Below are 24,131 nucleotides of genomic sequence, written 5' to 3' on the forward strand. Positions count from 1 at the left end.
CTTTCTTTCCAAGTTGAGGCTACATGAAGTGTCTGCGGGCAAGTCAATTAGATCATGGATGTTCCATGCTGACATTACAACAGACTTAATGTCTACCTGCAGAACCCTGGTTGATAAATCTAATAGTGATGACACAGTGGCCTTCTGCAACCTTCATCCAGCAAGCAAATAATAGTTTATTATACTTGGCATTGTTCGTTTAAAATGTGGCACAACCAGCAGTGACAAAATCACATTTTGAATTGTTTCTTCAGCCCGTGACATTAATCATACACTGTCAAAAGCTTTTCACGCTACAGTTTCTCACAAAGATAATGCAGGTTAACTCTGAAAAACAACCACATAAAAATACCATTTTCTGGGTTAAGAGGAATAGTCACAAACTGAAATAGTGTGGAACTTTAAACCACCTATTGTCCCATAAATTTCTCAGACAGCCGAGGCTGAACTTTGTAGGAAGTCCATCACTCTCATACCACTTTTCCTCTTTTGAAGAAAATTATTGACTGCCTACAGAGTTCTTACACTGGCAACACAAATACGTACCAAATATCACCATATTTCTTATAGTAATCATAATAACAGATGATTGTCCATCAACACACAATAGTGATACAATACTATTTTTATATTGATTACTAATAAGTGGTATCAAAGATATATTCAAGTCTATTGCAGCATCTAATGAGGACCCAGTTACTTGTGTGAATGTCAAAATGTTATAACTTGTGAATGTAATATTATCATCAAAGTGTATATGACTGTAGGACTTAATACCTGAAAGATTATTTTTCAAAGAAACTTCTAGAAAAATACATAGCTTCAATTTCATTAAGTGTCTGAAAAATAAGATGAAATACATACTCTTCCTTGAGGAACACTTTGAAGCTGACTGTAAATGCAAAGATGAGCTGAAGGGTATGATGTGAAGCCTATCAATGTCAATGAGAGTCAGCCCTTGTATTGATTTTAAAGGTCTTTGAATCAGGTCCTAAGTGTGAGATTTTGATAACTCATTAAAGTTTCCATATTTTAGAACTGGACTTCCTTCTATTGATCCACTAACTCAAAGAGATACAACAAATGTTACATGAAGAAGCACAGATCCTTACCACTGTATAGGAATACACTACTTAAGTGTTTGCTGCGTTTACAGTACTGAGTCAGATGGCAGTATATGTAAATAATACGTTGCAGTGTTTCAGAAGCAATTTTGCTGAGTTTCAAGGAGATTAATCTCTTAATAGAACCACAGGTTGTCTGTTTGCTCTTAATAGGAATCTTTTATTCCTCTCTCCACTTCTTCAATGCTGCAGAGTGCAATAAAACCAACTGCATTTGCACTGAATAAAATTCACTCTATTTCAGTGCTAGGTAGTGATGCAACTTCTAATGAGGCACTTTGCTCATTCTGTTTATTTGGCAGCATCAATCAGAAAATTCATACATCAGGAAAAAAAAAGTCTGGAGCTTATGTCATCTTGCCTAGTCTATCCCCCTAAATGGAACATTTTCAATATTCTGGATAGTGAACTAGATGTAATTTCAACTTAACAAATAAGTCCAAATACTGTTTCTTCTCTACAGATACTGAGATGTTTCTAATCTTTCCACAATAACATCTGAATAAAGGGAAAATTAAACTGACTTAGCTAAACATTTAACATAAAGCATCTTTCTTAACGATAATAAACTCATTAAATTCAAAGTGTCACACAGAAATTAATTATACTTTTAAACTGATCTGTGATGCATGTGTATAAATGTTAATTTTTTCATTTCAAACAACTAGGCACAATAATGTACTTTTTTTCACTGAAGACTAAAAATCACATCAACAGCAAATGTGTCAGTCCTTAATTTGCTAGAGCATACTATTTACCTCTATGATCCCTTCTTTATTACCCTTTAACTATCTCTGTAGCAAGACAATCTGAAGACCAGATATGACACTCTTTTGAAGCTTTCCACCATCACTGCCTACACACTTTTTCTCCAATTAAATTTGGTCTAAAAAAGAGTAGTATCAGTGGATGAGCATATACAAAAAATTCTTATCCTCCATGCCTTGTGACTCTTTTGGCCTTTTGTGATAATTAATATTTAAAGAAAGATTTTATTTTTTTCTTCTATCAACAGATTAATCATGTGTGTGCATACACACACACACACTTAGTATCAGTCTTGCTCAAACCTGCTATTGCCCAGAATACAATAGACGATGTCCAAGCAAACAGAAGTACTATTGTATTTTATCTTTTTTTGTGACCCAAACATTTACTTACTTTATGACATGACAGTGTGCTTATTCTCACCTGGCTGGCATTTTAAGACTTCTTCAAAGAGCAGACTTTCCATCAGCATGGTTGCTAAGGACTACCAATGTAGTCAACTCAAGCTCTTTTTCTGCTACTACCTGTTATTTTCAACTGCAGCAGTCTCCTCCTCCGTGGAGGGAGGCTAAGACCAGCTCTAAACTTTTCTTACTTCTGAGTTTCTCTAGCAAGAGTGTGTTTCCATCTACAAGATTATACCCACAACTACTACAAAGCTGTACACTTTGGGTGAATTTTCTCCAACAAATCTATTCCCCTCTTCCCTTCTGTCCTTCCCCTTCCCCTCACTTCCTTCAGTGTTGTCTTTCTCTGCTTTCTCACCACAATAAACCCTATAACTAGTCTGGGTTCCCACGCTTGTCTTTATCTAGCCACCCCATTTGTCCTTCACCCTACCTGCACTCTTTAACTGTTCACCTATGCCCTCCTGGATCTATACTGTCTAACTGCATGCCCACTTTAAATCACAATCCTCCTGCCCAAAGTTGTCACTTGTTTTAATCTCTCCTACATTCATTTCTGCTTGGTCTTGGTAAGGTTGAGCAGGAAGATTATCTTGCCTTAGAAGGGGCTGGCTAAGCATTACTCCCAATTCTGGAGCTTTATGTTCAAGCTGACTGAGTGGTGGGCTGAGTATTGCAATGGTAGCTGGATCCTCAGCAACTCTAGACAAGGCTTACTTGACCCTCAATGGCAAATAAAATCTGCCTTATTTCTGAACTGAAGACCCATGATTTCAGGGCCAGATGTTGTTGGCTTTTGTCTTGATGTTGTATTTGTTACAAATGCCTTACAAAATCCTGTTAAAAAAGAAAAGCATTTATAGACTACTTCTTAAGAGCAAAAAATGAAAAGGACTAACCAAAGTAACGTCTCTGTTAACCCAGTATGTCAGCCTACAGCAGACAAGAGAAAATGGGCTGCATGGAAGCAGTTACCTCCCTGCTGCTCTGTCCATGTGCCACCATGTGTGTTCCCGTCTCTCACGCAGGCCTCCACCTGACAGGCTACTATGGGTCTGACATTAGAGTGATGCAGTGATCAGGGATGGCCAGGTCATTAGAGTTCTGAAGTTTATTTTTCCAGACTGTGCCAGCTCATTTTCATCTGTTCACTTTGCATTTTTAGAAGGGATTATTTAAGTTTAATTAGAAGACCACAAAAAAGCATTTGGCCTCCATGGTTTAGGGCCAAATTCATGTCATGTTTATAAATTTTCTATTACTGTCCTCCTGAATTTATAGTAACACTACAAAGTGAATTGCTTTTAAGTAATTATGGATCAAATGAAGCTAATGTTCTTTCTATTTATATATCTTGCAAACAAGAAATAAGGACCAGTGAGCATGTGGAACAGACTTTTTCTTTTTAAGAAAAGATTAGTACCTCATTAGAAATGTGGTGCTGTAGAGTTCTGCTTGTAGAGTATTAGAACATTGTTGCTCTCCATCCACATTAGGCAATCATGAAGTTAATTGTGCACTGGCTATATGAGCTATTTCATTAGATCTGAAGTCAAGCTATCTGTTGCAATAATGATGACAGTAGAAATCACTGGAGAAAAAATACTACAGCATCATTAAAAAAAATAAAAAAAATAAATCAAAACATTAAAAAAATCTGTATTCTAGCAGTAGCCATGCAGCTTGTGTCAAAATACTGTGACATACTGAGGTATGCTGGTATTAGTCATAACAGCCGACAATAAAGAAAGACACTGAGATAGAAACAAGAGGCTACTTTCCCAAGAAATAAGATCAAGAAATAAGAAGAAACACTTTACTGACATTATAAATGATATATTTTGACAGAAAATGGTTTGGGGGGGTGGGGGGGGTGGAGGGGAAGGAAAGAGTGTCCATGTTACCGCATTAAAGAACTAACAGAATTTTATGTTTAGTGAGGACTAGGGAAATTATTTATTATATGTACATCAACTGAACATTTAGTAAAATTCCAGAGGTGTGTCTCATTCTCAGTCCTAAAAACAGAAGTCAAACAGGCATATCTATCCCATCCCTCTAAATCATCCTTCACTGTTATAGCCAGCAAGAAAAGAACTTGCACGTTACTCACTATCATTACAACCGAGCTATAGATTTAATGTTTGTATACTTCATATGCAGTACATAAACGTTACCAGTGGCTACTGGGACTTAAGAGGAAGCTGAGCACTCTGCATGAACAAAGCCCTAAATAATAATTTGTATTCTGTTTGGGTAGAATCTGAAGCAGAAAGTTGATTCACATTTGCTCATTGATTGTGTTACAATGCACAAAAAGAAGCCAGTCAAAAGTAGCAGTAATATTTTATTTCACAGCTTTTTGGTTTAACCAGCAAATTAAACAAGAATAGCAAGGCAAATTTCCTGATTTTTAATGTCTGTGATCCTTTCAAATTTTTGAAGAAATTGATCATGCCTTCACTTCCTTGAATTAAAGATCATTTTTGTCCTTGATGAAGGCAGTTAATGTTGTCAATTATTTCTTTTCAGGCATGCTTGAAGCATTTTAATGAGAAAAATTCATTCCAGTGACATTTTTAAGTAGTGGATTAATGTATTCTTAGTATAAAACTACTCTTTATATAGATCAAAGAAGCTGGGAAGTTGTTAATATTGCCAAATGTTTAAGATATTTACTTCATTCTAAGGCATTAAAGCTAACAATTTAGAATAAAAAATTAAGCAAATACATTTTATTCTCTTAAAATTGTAAATTATCCACACATCAATAAATTATGTGAGAAATTTGTTGAAACAATGGAAGTAATATATATGGAGATCTGATTTTTTATAAATGAATACTTGAAAGACTATTTCAAATTAATGAATTTGGGGGACTACTAAGTTTCAGGTGATAACAGTTTTTTCAACTCAAAAACTAGGATTGGATTAATCTGAAGATATCAAAATTAAACTTTTCGGGGTTTTTTTAACAGCTGGGTGAATTTATTGACAGTGGTGTTCATTCATAGAATTTGATTTTGATAAATTGACATTTTTTGAGAAAGGTGTTCTGACAAATTGCTCCTCACAAACTCAAAAGCTGATGTTTAGAGTAAGGACCAGAGTTTGCCATTTGTGATCCTTAAGGACAATCAATTCCCATCAATGACTAAAGTAGCAATATTATTTCAGTACATCTCAGTTAACCAGAATAAACTCTCATATTTCCCTTTTATACAGTGTTCTTTGTTCCTAGACACAGTTCAAAGTAGCTAACAGAATGAAAGTTGCCTCCAGAGTGAGGAAATGTACCAGAAGTTGTATAATACTGAGAGAAAAAGGGATACTTTTTAAAACAGAACTGGCACAAATTTCTGTGTTTAATACAGTATGAGCTGTATTGCAACAGGAGAGTGTTAGTATAGCTTTTCTGGGTAATCTATATTATGAAGAAGAACATACAGTGATAAGAAATTTAAAGACCCATAGTTAATTTATATGAATCCAGCTTGAAACTTCTGGAGCATCCTGAAAAACATCTGAAACATCCTCAAAATGTTCAATGATTAATATACAAGCAATTTGAATTTTATATTAACATTTCTGTTTGTAATTTATCAATTTACTTAACTCTGATCCAAACATTATCTTTTAAATTAGATACTCCAAAAGCCTGTCTAAATTGTTCAGCTCCTTTCCATGTAACAATAATCACAGAAACATAGAATTATAGAACTGTTTGAGTTGGAAGGGACATTAAAAATCATCTAGTTCCAACGTTCCTCCATAGGCAGGCACACCTTCCACTAGACCAGGCTGCTCAATCTTTCTTAACATCTGGAAAGTACAGATGAAGAATGGCAAAAATACTGAAGTGAGGTCAAGTGACGAGCTGAGACTTTTCTATGATTGTACAATATGGGTATGATGGACTTCCCATGTATTCGTGCAAGTAGCCGGTGGTTAACTCACAGAACTTCTTTGAACAGTTATGGTCCATCCTGAATAAAAAGGAAGATTACCTTGTCTACAAAGATCTCTTCAGGTAAAACTCCAACAGCTCACTACCAATATTTTCTGTTGAAGAGTAAATATATCTCAAGGTCTTGTTTTTTAAACAGGTAAAAAGGCAAACACCACCCTCCAACCACCAAAATACAAACCAAAACACTTCTTTCTTCTTTTTTTTTTTTTGTTTTTGTTTTTGTTTTTTTTTTTTGTTTTTGTTTTTGTTTTTTCTTAATGCAAATGATTTGGCTTCCCAGGAAAAGTGTCCCCCTTGACCCCTTGACTTCTATGGAGACCTGTGGAAAAAAAGTGACAATCTAGGGGCAGGTATGGGAGCACTAGTATTTTTATCTTTTTTTTCTTTGACTGGTTGGTTAGGAAAGACTAAGCAGGCTGCAAGTGTAGTCTTTTAGAGGAGTATGATAACAGTGGAAACTGCAAGACAGCCAAGGGATCTTTAAATATTGAGTCATTCCTACCTTCCTGTACTATTAACCGTCACACTAGGTGTTCAATTCAGATGCTTTGATTGATTTGCTATGTTAGGGCAAAGGCAAAGAGGACCTGCCACATGAGGCAGTAATTTTTGCTCTTCAGTTTTCTGAGATATTATCACAGCTTCCTAACAATTTATGTAGATTAAGTTAAAATACGTCTTCATTCAGATATGAATAAATAGAAGAATTTTAAATGCTTACAACAACATTGTATAAACTAGTCATAGTATGTCAGCCATTACTGTGAAATTAACGATGATCTTGATTTAGTGCTCTCTTTCACTCACTCATTCTCATTTCTCTCTTGTGTGTGTTTTTCTCACACACAAAAATAAGCCCCAAACAGTACACTTGCTCTAATTCCTAAAGTTTGTTCTAATTTTAGGTATTTCAAGTAAGAAAATAATAATTAAAAAAAAATGTTTCTTTTGTCATGTTGTAGGTTGGAAGGATTTAAAAGATGATTGATGTCTCTCTGCCGTCTTTTAGAGAATTCATTAGATAATTTTCTGTTAAGTTTCTTTGACTTTTGTTAATAGCTTCAATATTATTGGGGAGATAGAAACATGGTCATGTGTGTCTCATTTCCATAAGAAACCAAGTTAAATGTACACTAAGTTTTGATATATTTTTTATTAGCTTCTCTACTTATTGCTTAGGCAAACCAGTGGAAAGACAATGGAAAAGAAAGATGTAAAAATAAGTTAAGTTTTATAATAAATATAAATTTTATAATAAAAATTAAAAAAAAAAACAAACTTTAAGTTGGAATACTCCAAAAATGGGGGCAGGTAGACATGGATTTGTGTGGTTTTTTCTCTAACCAAAAATTCCACCCAAATTGTCTGACCATTTTAGCTAAGCTCAAGCTCTGTTTCACTGAGTAGCTTCAGTTCTGTGCCAAGCCAATGCAGTACAGTTTTTTGACTCTAAGCAAAATCACATATATATCTGTAATATCAGTGAATTCATGTATACCTGCAAATTTTTTCATCTGGAAAATTTTTCTAGCAATTAAATAAAGAATTAAAAAGGCAGAGAGTTAAGTAGAATACACTAATTGTTGGTGGTCAGTTTTACAGTGGTCATTTTTAAGAGGAAAAGGAATTTTATGTTCTCCAAGAATATTATCTAGCATAATTAAAAAGTTGCGCTTTTTATGTGGCAAAGCATCCCACACCAATGTCTTTATTGCAGTTTACATCAGTAGCTGGTTTGACCTGCAGATTCTATATTGTCAAATTTAAGACAAAAGCATATATTTTCATGGCATACATTGTTTATATGTGAACTACCCTGGACATAGTTTATGACTATAAAAAAGATTGACTGACTACTGTCTTGAAATAGTTACTATTCTTTTTTGTTACTGCATTTTAACTGTATTCTTCTATCTATACACTCCGTCTAAATGCACGTCTCTGTGGTTTACTTACATTTTGCTGTTGCTTATCTGCTCAAAGCACCACAATGTATGTTTCCTGGGATGCCAATGCCTGTCATGTCAGGCTGAGCTCAATGGATTTTTAGCATGAATTTGGGACCATCCACATTTTAAACCCACTTTACAGATAAGTCAGGTCCCAGATGTTCTAACCTACAAGATACATTCTTTTAGTGCTCACTGACATTTTGAAATGAAAATTGCTGTCAATTACTACCTCTGTGTTATTGGATGGTAATTTGGGCCGTAGAGGAGATTTTCTTCACAAATTAAGTGGGATAGAAAGAGTTCTCAGGATATAACTTTTTTCTTTCATTTGGAAATAAATCACTGCACTAAGCGTTCAGCTTTCCTTTATATCCTTGTTTAAAAACTAAAAGGAATAGGTACACTGGACACAGACCTTTTTGCTTTCACCAGGGAGTTCAGGAGTCAGGTTGAGAAATTTAGGTGGCTTAAGAAACATAGCTTTCTACAGAAGCTTAACAGACTTCATGCATTAGAAAACACTTCAGCATTTTTAAACAGTTTCAAGGTTTTAAAGATGTGTGAGTCCTTTAGGACAGGCAATCCTGCTGAAAAACCAGTGTGCGTTGGCTTGAAATAAGAAAGCTACCTGAGGAATCTAAGATGTTCTAAGCTCCTAGTTTAGATGTGTTATAATCTTATCTCTGTTACACAGGTTTTGTTATGTGTTTATAGTGTAAAAATAATTACAAATCTCTGGAAAAGGTGCACTCCCTGACTTTAAAATAGAGAAGGACTAGGCCTAAGGTTCTGAAGCAGTACTGCTCCATGTCTTCCTTGGACAGGCTTGTTATACTGTCACCTAATGCAGGAATATTTTTCTTTCCTAAGGAAAAAAGCAAGGATTTGCTGGCAAAATTTTACAGATAACTGCCACTGAGTCATAAAATTAGACATATTTAGAGTAAGGAGTCAGTGTCCCAACCTATTTTGATAGACTGCCTGTTTTGCTGCTAGTTAATTTCTCTTGTTTGAAAAATGCATGAGTTTTCAGCAAAACAGCAGTTCCTCCTGCCTACCTGGTGGTTTTCCATACATACTACCCAGGTCAGCTGGAGTTTTAGAAGCTATCCATGGCAAAGGAGGTTATAGGTCTAAGTCCAGATATGAACTCTGTCCATATGTGGAAAACAGGAGACACTGTGTCTGCATGGATCTAGATTAGCTAAAGAGAAATATGATGCGCTGCATTTCAGATAACCATACGTATCCTCGAAGGGTTGTCAATAAATACCAACCGAACAGCAGTTTGGGCCTACCGTAAGACATGGACAGCTGCTATCTCCATCCCATTGAATCCCTGGATCTTCTATTCTGTTACCCACAGCATGAAGGAAGCAATATCATGGGGTGTTACTACTTTCATAGTCCAGTTATGAGGACTTTACCTCAGAAAAAAGTTTTATTCTAAACAGGTGTGGGAATACAAAGGACAGAAGATAAATACACCACAGTACAGAGACAGCCCAGTCTTGAATGTTGCCAAATTTTATTCTCTTAGTAGGAGTGAGATCAACTAGGTGAAGCTTGTGTCTGACGCTTTTCAAAGCATTTTCCTAATGGTACTTTTAAGAGTACCATTTGGTAAACACATCTCCTTCTTATGCCTATGGTCTTTTTTGCATATTATTGGTAGATAATGGAAAGACAAGTCTAAGCCTAGATTATTGCTTGCAGTTCTGAAATTAGAAACAGTGACTTAGACTACATTTGAAGAAACTGTGATTTTTAAAATCAGTTACAGAACATTAGTGAGGTGGACAAGGTCAGACTACATCAAAAAAGCTTGGAAGAATCACTTTACAAAAAAATAATGAATCTTTCATATTGTTATAAAAAGTTTCAATTATATTCAGAGCTGTCTAATATTACATGACATATTTCCATCTTACTTTCAGTAAGAAACTTTCCTGTCATTTCACCCCCCTCTCCTGATCTGGTAAAATGAGCAGAAGACATCTCAATGAAGGAGATCCTTGACAGATATCTACAGCTCATAGAAGTCTGACTTCTATAGCATATTTCAGAGATTAAATATTATCAGAGCTTCTTTCATAGATGATTGCTCCAAAGACACCTAGGGAAACCTTTACAGAATCAGACAGAAATTCAGAATGGTTGAGCTTGCTAAGTTGCAATCATTTAATCATGGAATTGTAAAATAATTTAGGTTGAAAGTGACCTCTGGAAGTTCTCTGGCCCACATCAGGACCAACTTGGACACTGGAACTAACTAGAAACTTAGATCAGGTTTTCAGGAACTCATCCAGCAGAACTTCGAGCCTCTACAAGGAAATCATACAAACTGTCATTATATTTTCCTAAGGTTGTAAGTAAGCTTCCTCTCTACCTCTAACAAGCCCATTCAGTGAAGCTCCTTAGGTTCGAAGGATTTGGGTGGTGCTTTGGAAGCATTTGTTTCAAGAATGGCATATTCATGCAAAGTCTTTAGTGCCAGGTTCACATGTAGGGCCTAGGCTACAATCTGGTTGAACAGCTCTACAGTTTCAAACCTTGCTGGTGTTACATTAATCAAAGTAAATGGCTCCTAGCCAGCTGAGGAAAAAAGCTGAGCTGTCTCATGTCTATCTGTAAAACAGACTTTTATTGACTGGATATCCCTAACATAGCATATCTTATTTGCCTAAGGACCCTGAAAGAACCATCTGGTTGTTTTTGATCCTCATAGTTATTATGATGAGAAACTCATTCAGGCAATTCTGCAGCTGCAAAAAGTGGTGAGACAGGCTCTATTTGGGAGAGAAATAAAGATCTCAAATGCTACTAAATATGTTTCAGGATAACAGACTCAATAGCACATCTGATGAGTATTTAGCACAAGTGAATGTTGAAGGCCTTATCAGTAATAGTACAAAGGTTATCAGCATATGCTGCACATCAAACATTGATCTCACTGCAATTAATTTAAGTGAAAAAGTCTCCATCAGCAAATGCTTTTGCACATCAAAGCCTGTTTCTTTGTTGTTCCTTTTCTTTTTAACTGGAAACTTTGAACTGTCCAAGCGAGTTAGAAACCTTTGTTTCTTTTAATTTATTAGAGTTTCCCATGTTTGCCATTATCCTTCCAACTTTGCAGCCTGAACGTGGTAGAATTTTTTATTAGCGCTTTGATAAACATTCTTTTTTCACCTTCTGGGATAATTTTTATAGACATGTAAGTATTGTGATAAAAATATGATCCAAATCACCTTCACCATATTGAGATCTTCTATTGATTCTATTTTTTACTATCAGATTACTCAAAGCCCATTTAAATGAATGTTAATACTCACCGAAATTTTGAATATGTGTTGTCTTTGCTATTAGAAAACACTGGTTCCAAGGTTAACTTCTGAGATGTGACAAGGACACTTTGAAAAGATGATAGCAACTTAGATACCACACAGTGGTAGGGCCAGCATGTGTCTTTGCACAGACACTGAAGAAAAGAAACTCTCTTAGAATAGAGGCAAAGTTCTGCCAGCAGGTTCTTGAACACAAACAGAAATGATGGGCCACTTTAAACATTAAAAAAAAAAATATCAACAAGTACAACATATGCAAAATAAGGACAATAATTTGAGCACAATATCTTTTGTTCTAAAGGGACCTGGGGCAAATTGCCTATGCAGTAGTTATGAGCATAGTAAACCAATTCTAGAGGTCACAGGCACTAAACAGTATGAAGGCAAAGCTGCATTTTGCATTTTACCCTGTCCAAGTCACATCCTGAAATTAACTACAGTCAACGATACAGGATTGACTACAGAAGGACTATGGCAAAAAGTACTGTAAATAACTTTGTTGAGCAGAAGTACAACCAGATAGTCCAGTTTGTTTCCAGATTACCACACATTAAGATTTCAACCTGTTTGTAAATTATGCCAAAAGGATGATTACTATAAATCAAAGTCTGAGAGACTTTTCTAAAGAGCAACACAAAAAATATGAATAGGGAACCATCAGTAAAATTTTTATAACGTATGCACAAATTATAAAGTAAAAATGCAGCATCACTTTAATTGGTCTGATTACTTTAACATTTAATTTGCAAAAGAAGATACAGTCTTTCAAGAAAAAAAATTAAACTTATTTTTCAGTATCTATTTGATACCTACATATATGCATTACCTATTCAATACATTCAGATGTGCTCTGCATGAAGAGACTGATTATATTATAGTATTGTAAACTAATATTCTGTTTCTGTAACATTTCCTGGATGAAGGAACCCTTCATTTAGTTTACTTACCTTTGCCTTAATTTTAAGAAAACATACACAACCAATGAGGCATACAAGAGTAATACATACCCTTAAGTACAATTTATGAAGCTGACACACCATCAACCAAAACTATGAAATTATCATTTAGCACATAAATTGATCCATTAGAAATTGTAGCCCAGGGAGGACAATTAGCAGTAAGATATTGTGATTGCTGGCTGACTATAACACGTATAAGTGGCTGAAATAGGTATTCTGCTGATAAACAACTCACATTGCTCTTCAAGATACACGTAAAAGCCTTTGGATAACAACAACACACAACAGTAAGAATGCTACAGTTCTTTTGGAAGGATTTCTGACTGATTATTTGAAGAATTACAATTCTGGTAGAAAACAAATGCTTCTTACAGCCTGCAATACTATGGTTCCCTGGCATCCACAGCAGATACAGGAAGGGGAGCAGGCTATGTAAAGAGTGGGGAAAGAGGTGAACAAGGCAAATGGGAAGAGCAATTTAAATACAGGCAGACACCTGAGTCTGCTAACTACTCACCTGACAAGAACAATAACAAGAAACAATAAAGTTTCTTCTGTATTTCCACAGTTCTGTAAACTTAGAAATTTCACTGTCAGACTTGTCCACTTTTCTAAATTTTCCCTGTACCAAGCTTCAGAAATCCTACATAAGGAACAGAGATTTTATGTACTTGCCCAGTGACTTTGTATCTTTCACTAGTGCTCTGCCTATTAAAGACATATTATCAAATCATTAACTACCTATATGCCACTTAGGATAAAACTTACACGTATCTAGTATTGCTTGCTAGTATAGCCCATAGGAACTCAAGAGACTGTGTTTGATTTGTAGTTACACCACCTCTCTCCAAATTTCTGGATCACAAATAAAAGCCAGTTTTGAAAGATTTGTAGTAAGATTCACAAGGCAGAGCTAAGTGGCAGACCAACAGTTACCCAGATTTGTATCAGAGCCTACAAATCACAGAGCTACCAAAATCCTGTCAGTTCCTGACACCCAAAAGATATGCTTTTGCATAAAATTGAAACATCTGACTCATTTTGGTAATGGCCCACAGCTTTTCTCTATCTTAAGCTTATATTTCTTTAGAAGCCAAAATAGTTGTACACCTCAAAAAGCAAAAGCACTAATACATTAATTTCCAGATGAGAGAGGAAGGTCTTCTGCCTTTCAAAATGACTGCATTTAAATACTAATAGCAGCACACTGTAATCCTAATATGATATAAAAATTTAACTAAATTATCTGATATGCATTTGAAAATGCACATTTCCATGGAAAGGCACAAATGGGGTTTATTTGGAGCAATACATGACATTAATTCACCTAAAATCAGAGCTAGGATTACATATATATTTTAAATATTAAATACGAAAAAGTATAAATATTTAAGGGTCTAATATTTCTGATAAACTGTCATGGAGATGGTTTTTTTCTTAAAGAAAAATATTTCCCAGTCATTTTGTCAATGAGATACCTCTATAGAGCTGAGTACTAGCACTACTACATTACTTGGATTTGGTTTGGATAGACTGCAACACTATGTTATGACTAGCTTGAGAGTCCCATATACTATAACACTGGTCCACAGTACATAGAAGAAGAGTAACATTCAAAGTGGATTAAATCTGAGCCCATGAGTGCTAGTGACTGGTGACTATTTCTCGCCTATGAAAATAACAAATATTTAACATTTCTAATCATGGAATAATTTAACAAATACAGAATATGACCGTAACATTCCAGTGTATCATGTAAAATATAACATGATGACCCAACTTAGAATTCATTCTCAGCACCTTTTCTTTAAAACATTTTTTAACCGATTGGGAAAAGATTTTTGTCCTTTTTTGTGTGACAGCATCATGCCATCCAGAGGCCAACGGAGCTCATTGCAAGGTTTGGTTGCTAGGGTTAGACAAAAGCCAGCCGTCTTCTAATCAATGTAAGGTTTGATCCCTATTTCGTCATTAGGAAATATATTTTTTCCTATAAGAAGACCTGATTTTCGACTGAAATAATACTTATGTCTTCCATGACTCTCAAGACTTTCAAAGTTCTCTATATGACAGGGCTGTTCAGTAAGGTAGCAAGCAAGAAGCTTGAGAGGAACATTTAATCCCAGAAGAGCACATTAGCAGAACAGATGTTAGGCACTAGATTACTTAAATAAAGTATTTAGCTTCTTAAAGTTCCCAGATCCCTCGTCTACTTTCTCTCCTGTGAATCAGACATTGAATGTTGTAAAGTGGGAGCACAATGTCCTCTCAGTTTTCAGTTACAACAGAAAGCTTATGTAAAGCTTTGAGATTCCTTAAGAGCTCATTCTCAAAGAAAAATCTGCAGACTTACTGAATTTTTAAAATTAAAACCAAACCGAACCAAACACACAAAAACCTTCAGTGTTGTTGTCCCCAGATTACTTATCTTTGGATCTAATATTACATGTCAAAGTAGAGTATAATTCTGGGATGTTATTTCCAAACTTCCAATGTATGTTCATTACAATTAGACAAGAATATATTCATATTCTATCTAGAAAAAAAAAAAACAAAACTTTCTTTTATCTAAACATGAGTTTAATTACACTTTAAAAAATTTGTTTATAACAAACCTTTTCTGTTTTTTCTCCAAAATTAGCAATCATATGAATGTTGACAAGATTTATGTTGCTCTACGCCAAGACAAAATTGTTGCTTGGCATTATATAATTAGTTTTCATATGAATAAAAAAAATGCATTATTACAAAGGTGCATGAAAATATTTTCATATTTCAAAGATTAAAGAATTCAGGAACTGAAAATAATTAATAATTAAATGACAAAATAAAATTAATTCAATATTTTACTTCTCAGAATGACATTAGACTTGGTTCTCTTTGTTTATAAGCCTTAAGCAAAAGTTAAAAACTTGGCCACTGTGATTAATTAATTATGTTCCCAAAATTGAAAAAGTTATGCCCAAAGATTTTTTTAAGATGTGCAACAACTGGACAAAGTTGTGACCAGTCAGCTCCTACTCAGAGGTTTGTTGGGAATCATCAGGTTGATTCTTTAACTGCAGATTATCAAGTAGGTAATGATCAGCAATGTAAGCATAGAATAAACCAGCAAGGAGAGGCTCAGCTGGAATTCTTAGAAATGATACATATCTTCAGATGCTTCAGTTTCCAAAGAGGAAAGTCTTCCCTAGGAGTCAGTATGTATACGTTTAAGCTGAAAGATAAGCTTGAGTCAAGGCTGTCTACATGCTGCACTTAACGCCCACATGGGTAGAAGCAACACTGAGGAAAGAAGCTCTGGACCAGCGCAATCAGCAGCGAGGCATCCCAGCATGGTGTACAGGGGGTTCCTGAACCAGGGGAACCTCAGGGGAGCCAAAAGAGGTGCCAGGAGCCCCCGGCTTGTGCCACAGCGGCTGATGGGACTCGGGCAGGGCCAGGAGGAATGGCAGTCAGGCCTCCCCACATATAAAGGAAGCCCTTGGGGAGCACAAGCGACCTGGCCATGGTGCAGCAGTTTGTGCAGGGGAGCGTGCAGGAAGGGTGCTGAAGCCCTGCCAGCCTGATCAGGGAGCAATGTTACCCACCCAGAAGAAAGCCATGGCCTCTCTGAGCTCTGCACCCACCATGACTGACACAGCCGCCCAGGCAGAGCTCCGGTGGGAATACGCTGCCACCCAGGTGACACCTGCCAGCTGTGCCCTGCTGTTATGCCAGTACCGTCCAGCAACAGCGAGCGCTTCTGTGGGAGGTGAACCCAGGCAGAGGAACTGGGCAGAGGCCCAGTGACAGAGCTCTGGGAGGAGGTGGGTGGGTTGGGGAGTACCAGGGAGAGAGGGAGACTGCTGGAACCATGCCCTACCTTCCCTGAGACAGGGCCAACAGGCAGACAGGACACATGATAGGGAGGATTCCCTATCCTCTCTACGACAGGCTGAACACAGCCCCTTAAGGGACAGGGGGCAATGGCGACAGGTTCCTGCCCAGCCCAGTGTGTGTCTCCTCCATGACCGCACCACCTGCCCCGCTGCCCGTGCGTAACAGGTGTGAGGCTCTGCAAGTGGAACCGAGCAATAACAAGGACGATGGTTCATACAGCCTGGAGGTCTTTGCCAGTTAAGTCACCCCACACCCTGCGTCAAAACTGTTTCCATGAAGAAAAAACAGGCGGGTCATTGTCACAGGAGAATCCCTTGTGAAGGGAACAGAAGGCCCAATATGGAGAGCAGGCCCACTTGTTAGGGAAGTCTGCTGCCTCCCTGGGGCCCAGGTTAAAGATGTGACGAGAAAACCTCCTACCCTCGTACAGCCCTCGGATTATTATCCATTATTGATTTTTCAGGCAGGCAGCGGTGAAGTTGTAACAGGAAGTCCAAGGGCAATGAAGAGAGATTTCAGGGCCTTGGGATGACTGGTTAAGGGATCAGGAGCACAAGTAGTGTTCTCCCCTGTCCTTCCAGTTGCAGGAAATGATGAGGGAAGAAACAGGGATAGCCAGCAGACCAACACCTGTCCCTGATCCTGGTGTCACCAGCAGAATTTTGGGATTTTTGATCATGTGTCGGTTTACACGACAGCAGGCCTGCTGGCATCAGACAGGGTACACCAGTCTCAAAGAGGGAAAAGAATCTTTGCACAGGAGTTACAAGGCTTATTGAAAGAGGTTTAAATTAGATTTGAAGCAAGAAAGGGATAAAAAAGGCTCACTAGAGATAAGCCCGGGGGAAGCATGCCAATGTTTGAGGGACAGTGTGCTAGTGACGTCCTTCCATCTTCAGTCTCAGTGGATGCAGGGGATGAAGATCTATGCAGCAGCAAAGGTGCACTGGTTATTGATGTGTTAGAAACCACAGAAGCACATGAGAATGGTCATGTAGGAATTAGGATTCTTCCCCAAAAATGGTGGTGGAATCAACAGCCCAGCTGAAGTGCATCTACACCAATGCACGCTGTATGGGCAACAAACAAGAGGAGCTGGAAGCCATTGCATAGCAGAAAAACTATGACATAGTTGCCATCACAGAAACATGGTGGAATGACTTGTAGATCTGTAGTGCTGCAATTGATGGCTATAAACTCTTCAGAAGGGATAGGCAAGGAAGGAGAGGCAGTGGGGTAGCCCTGTATGTTAGGGGTTGATTTGATTGTCCAGAGCTTAATGATGGTGATGTTAGGGTTGAGTGTTTACAGATAAGAATCAGGGGGAAGGCCAACAAGGCAGATAACATGGTGGGAGTCTGTTACAGACCACCCAACTGGGATGAAGAGGCAGATGAAATATTTTATAAGCTGCTGGGAGAACTCTTGCAATCACTAGCTCTTGTTCTCATGGGGGACTTCAACTTTCCAGATGTCTGCTGGATATACAATACAGCAAAGAGGAAACACTCTAGGAGATTCCTTGAATATGTGGAAGATAACTTCCTGACACAGCTGGTCAGGGAGCCAACTAGGGAAGGCATCCCACTAGACGTGTTGTTTGTGAACAGAGAAGGACTTGTGGGTGATGTGATGGTTAGAGGCCATCTTGGGCATAATGAGCACAGAGTAATAGTTTTTCATTCTTGGGGAGGTAAGGTGGGTGGTCAGCAGAACCTGCTGCCTTGGACTTCTGGAGGGCACTTGGCCTGTTTAGGAGACTGGTTGACAGAGGCCCTTGGGAGGCAGTTCTGAAGGGCAAAGGATTCCAGGAAAGCTGGATATTCTTCAAGAAGGAAATCTTAAAGGCACAGGAGCAGGCCATCCCCATTGCCAAAAGATGAGCCTGTGGGGAAGAGGATCCGCCTAGCTGAACAGAGAGCTTTGGCTGGAACTCAGGACAAAAAGGAGCATTTGTGGCTTTTGGAAGTAGGGGCAGGCAAATCAGGAGGACTACAAAGATGTTGTGAGGTTATGCAGGAAGAAAATCAGAAGGGCCAAAGCCCAACTACAACTTAATGTGGTTACTGCCATGAAAGACCATAAAAAATGCTTCTATCATCACATTTAGCAACATACAGCAATAAAAAGAGGGCTAAGGAGAATCTCCATCCTTTATTGGATGTAGTGACATGTAGGAAAATGTAGTGACAAAGGATGAGGAAAAGGCTGAGGTACTTAATGACTTCTTTGCCTCAGTTTTTAATAGGAAGACCAGTTGTTTTCCAGGTACCCAGCCCCCTGAGCTGGAAGATAGGGACAGGGAGCAGAATAAAGCCCACATAATCCAAGGGGAAATGGTCAGTGACCTGCTACACCACTTAGACACACATAAGTCTGTGGGGCTGGATGGGATCTACCCAAGGGTGCTGAGGGAGCTGGCAGAAGTGCTCACAGAGCCACTTCCAATCCTTTATCAGCAGTCCTGGCTAAGCAGGGAGGCCCCAGCTAACTGGGAGCTAGCAAATGTGATGGCCACCTACAAGAAGGGCAGGAAGGAGGACCCAGGGAACTAGAGGCCTGTCAGTCTGAACTCAGTGCTGAGGAAGGTTTTGGAGCCTATCGTCTTGAGTTGCCATCACATGGCATGTAAAAGACAACCAGGTAATAAGGCCCAGTCAGCATGGGGTTATGAAAAAGCAGGTCCTGCTTGACTAACATGATATCCTAGTATGACAAGATCACCTGATTTAGTGGATGAGAGAAAGGTTGTGCATGTTGTCTGCCTAGACTTTAGTAAAGCCTTTGACACCATTTCCTGCAGCATTCTCCTTGGAGAAAGTGGCTGTTCATGGCTTGGACAGGTGTACTGTTTGCCTGGCAAAAAAATGGCTGGTGGTGAATGGGGTTACATCTAGTTGGTGGCCAGTCACAAGTAGTGTTCCCAGGGGTCACTGTTGGGGCCAGTTCTGTTTCATATCTTTATCAATGATCTCAATTCAGGGATCAAGTGCACCCTCAGTAAGTTTGCAGATGACACCAAGCTGGGCAGGACTATTGATGTGCTTGAGAGTAAGAAGGCTCTACAGAGGGATCTGGACAGGCTGGATCGATGGGCTGAGGTCAGTTGTATGAGGTTCAACAAGGAGAAGTGCCAGGTTCTGCATTTGGGTCACAACAATCCCATGTAACACTACAGGTTTGGGGAAAAGTAGCTGGAAAGCTTCCCAGTGAAAAAGGACCTGGAGGTGTTGGTCAACAGCTGTCTGAATATGAGCCAGCAGTGTGTCCAGATAGCCAAGAAGGTCGATAACATCCTGGCTTGTGTGGCCAGCAGGGCAAGGCAAGGGATTGTCCCCCTGTACTTGGCACCAGTGAGGCTTTACCTAGAACACTGTGCTCAGTTTTGGGCCCCTCACTACAAGAGGGACATAGAGATGCTGGAGCAGTCCCAAAGAAGGGCAACAAAGCTGGTTAATGGTCTAGAGAAAAAGTCATATGACATGCAGCTGAGGGAACTGGAGATTAGCCTGGAAAAAAGGAGGTTCATGGGAGACCTTATTGCTCTCTACAACTACCTGAAAGGAGGTTATAGTGATGCCAGTGTCAATCTCTTCTCCCAAAGAACAAGCAATAGGACAAGAGGAAATTGCATCAAGTTGCACCAGGAGAGGTTTAGATTGGATATTAAGAAAAAATTCTTCACTGAAAGGGTGGTCAAGCATTGGAACAGGCTCCCCAGGGAAGTGGTTGAGTCACCATCCCTGGAGGTATTTAAAAGACATTTAGGGACATAGTTTAGTGGTGTACTTGGCAGTGCAAGGTTAACAGTTGAACTTGATGATCTTAAAGGTCTTTTCCAACCTAAACAATTCTATGTTCATCACAGACTCCAAAAATTTGTACATAGCGTACAGATGGTTCACACAAAGTCACATTAAAATCAGCAGTGTATGTAGTTCCTGACCATTAGCTTGCTTAAGCCTTCTTGGTTTTTACTTCATAGAGTGGATGTATCTAGACAAGTTTGCTTACTTAAGGGGTCATAGGAAATAACATATCCTGGGAACACACTTTGAAGTTTTTTTTCAAATTTACTGTTTGGACTTACTGGTTGGAAGCAGCAGGACAATGTCTAGAGAGAGGTTCCTGGCTTGTAGGGATCTTTAGACACTCCATTCCTCTTCTACAGAAAGTTGCAGTGAAAAGGTAGCTTTTAGAGTAATATGATTGTTTCTAGTACAATCATGTAAAGATCAAGTGTTTACTAACAGTTGCCACATTGTTTCTTCATGCTACAAGGAGCAGTGGCCTACATCATTTATTTCTCCTTGAATAAGATGGGGATACCCTCATAATCATAAGCCATTATAGACTTTATGAACTATTTTCTCTACAATATTGAAATTCTCCAATGTCTAGTATACCAAGTTTTAAGCAGTAATGTCAAAGGAATCTAGATCACTGACTGACTTACATTAAGGGTAAAGTTTTCAAGACAAGTATATTTTTGTAAAGCGTAGATTTTAAGAGAGAAAATATTTTATCTGTTTCAGGTAGGTAGCACTTATCCTGACAGGAAATCTATAGACAATGTTACATGGTTCATTATGCTGTGACCAATCCATGAGCAAACACAGGAAGAAAATGTGATTATGGATAGGTTAGCATTATTGCAAACTATGTTCAGTGATTGGATTTTTTTCCCTGTATGGTGTTCTGTGAACTCAAAGACTGTATTGTGAAAATATCACTGAGTTAAACATAACTTATAACTTAATTAAACTGGTTTTCTGTAACTATAGCAAAATTAGCATTCAAGATGTATTATGTTAGATTTATAACACAACAATAATTAGCCTCAATCAATCATGATGCATTGTAATTTAAATACTAGGTTAATACTGCAGTTGTTTTAGTAAAAGCATAGAAAATTTCTACCCCAATCACCAAATTAAAAGATTTATATTATAGAAATTCCAAATTGTTATTTTCTCTCCAAATACAATCAGTGGTTTTTCTATCATTCATTAGTATTCTTTCTGTCCCTTATTATATTCTTGTCAACTTGCCTGTGTGAGAAAGAGAAAGCTAATACTAAAAAAATCTATAAAAAATTCCTTTTCTAAAGAAAGTTCACCCTCTATAGAATCCATGTGAAAAACAAATCCAAAGAAATATTATTCTCAGATTACTTTAATTAAAAAGTGGGATTTAAATTTGCAAATGCATTAAAAGGGCCGGAATGTGTTGCTGTGTTTAGTAATCTCTGGGTTATTATAGCTACTAAATTCAAACCACGTTTACTTCAGTGCTCCTTCCTTCGACTTGCTTCTAAAAAGATTTATTCACTGGCTTAATTATATACAATACAAGTAATCATATGAAAGTAGACTTTAACGGAATTATTCATTACATATAACGTTAAGGTTTGGGGTATTTATTAGAAAATTAGAATATAAATGTTAAAAAGTGTATCAATGAGCAGTACACCCAAAGCACTCTGGACTTCAAATGACCGTATCTACAAATTTTGCTATTTGGAGTCTCATCTGGACTTTGTTTCTGACCTCACAATGTGCATTTGAGTTCTCAGTCTGGTCAAATGGTCAAACCACAGCACTTTCTGTAACTGGAGAAGAGCAAAGGGTTGGAAGCTTGGGGACTGAGAAGAAAACATTAACAGAAGCATAATTTAAGCATGGACTACAGCTATCCCCCAAAATGGTTGTTATGGATAACTGGGCAAACCATGTGGTATGAAAATGCACTACAAAAACTGAATCTATATGCATTCTATGTTGGCCTGTACTTCCTATAGACTTGCAAATGATGTATCAGTCTTCATTTTTTTAATGGCTGGTGTTTGGGGTTTTTTTTTCCCTATTCTTAATTGTACTGTTGATTACTTTAAGCAATATTAAAAAAAACTGGAAGTTGCTTTATATATGAGAGCTGAGCTGCTTCAATTACGTGAAGAATGTCAGTTTTCTTTAGCAGTGTAATCAGTTTGTAATGTTGCACTGAAATGTTGATTTCACTTGCAATAAGATGCAGTTAATTAACTTGAAGCAGTATGAGAGTTCATGTTGAAAAGTCATTGGAACTGAGTGAAAAAGTAAACTCAATTAAAATCAAAAGATAAAAATGATCTTTTTATCCTATGTTTCGACTTGCTCAAAAAATCCGTTTTCTTCGAAAATAATTCCTGCATGCTTTATTACCTTTTTAAAATATTTTTTCTGCCCTTTTTCAGTCTCTCATTTTCTATATTTTTTATGAGGTCAACTGTACTTAAGAAATTTTAATTGTTTATTTGAATCAATTAGAGTAGATCAAATGGAAATCTACCAGTCAATCCCTGAATGCCATGGCACCTCAGCTTCTGTCTCATGCTTCCAGTCTCTTCTATAAGCCAATATTTGCATTTGAAATGTATTTTCTGTGATGCATCAGCCTCCCCTTTGGTTGATCTAAATGCTAAATCATGGCATTTCCATTAGATATCCTTCTCTTCTGAGGACAAGAAACATGCAAATTGTCATCTTTGAATTTATCTTACCATTGATAGAAAAAGTTCAACAGGTACAGGTGAACAAAATTTTCTTTCTAGAAATTAAATATATATGTATTTGGCTTTGTATGCTTATGTGAAAATGGACATTTCAATATTTGATTTTTTTTTTTTAATTCTGAGGGCAATAATTAATTTCAATACTTGTACAGGGGAAAAAAGAAAAAAGCTTTAAAGAGTTTGAATTTATTTCAGAGCAGAAATCCAAATTTTTAATCAGATTAATTCATAAAAGATGACCTAGTTTTCCCTTTTTTCATAGAATAATATCTATCTTCTAACTATGACCTGGAAAGGCCAGTCCTAATTTATACTAAAAACCCATTCCTATAGGACAAAATGTTTTCCTGTCTCGTTGGCTTTCACTGTTTGGTGAACTCAAACATACTTCAAAATGATTTTAAAGGACCAATATGTTTGGAGAAACTAGTTCCATTTTCCTGTCTTTTTTCTCAAACTGAAACTTCATTAGAAATAGTGATTTCATCTAACAAAAGATTTCTCACAGTTAGTTTTAAAAGTTTTACAGTCTGAGAGGAAGTTCAGCCACGTGGATCACCAAACTATGAACTTTGAACTATGAACATTCACAGCATTTCTCATTAATATCTCAGTAGAAAAATGGAAGGAGCATAAAGGACATATTTTAATACTCTTTACCTATAGCTTTGATACTGATCTACTCGGATGAAAGCTGATTTTTACTTAGATTTTAAAACAGAAGAAAGATTAGTGCCAGAGTATAGTAACAAAAAAGGTAAGTACAGTAGAACCATAGAATCATGGAGTGATTGAGGTTGGAAGAGACTTCTGGAGGTCATCTGGTCCTAGCCGCATGTTCAAACAGGGTCACCTACAGCTGGTTGCCCAAGACCATGTCCAGACAGCTTTTGGTTCTGCCTGGTTCCCATGGCTGGGAACTCCACAACTCCCCTGGGCAACCTGTGCCAGTGCTTGGTCATCTTCACAGTAAAAAAATGTTTTCTGACATTCAGATGGAACCTTCTGTGTTTCAGTGCATGCCCATTGCCTCTGGTGCTGTGACTGGGCACCACTGAAAAGAATATAGCTTCATCTTCTTTGCACCCTCCCTTCAGCTATATATATACCTTATAAACAGTACTCCAGGTTTGGTTTCACTGGTGCTGAGTATAGGGGAACAATCACTTTCC

The sequence above is a fragment of the Falco punctatus genome, assembly GCF_963210335.1.
Source record: "Falco punctatus genome assembly, chromosome: 3".
Taxonomy (NCBI): domain Eukaryota; kingdom Metazoa; phylum Chordata; class Aves; order Falconiformes; family Falconidae; genus Falco; species Falco punctatus.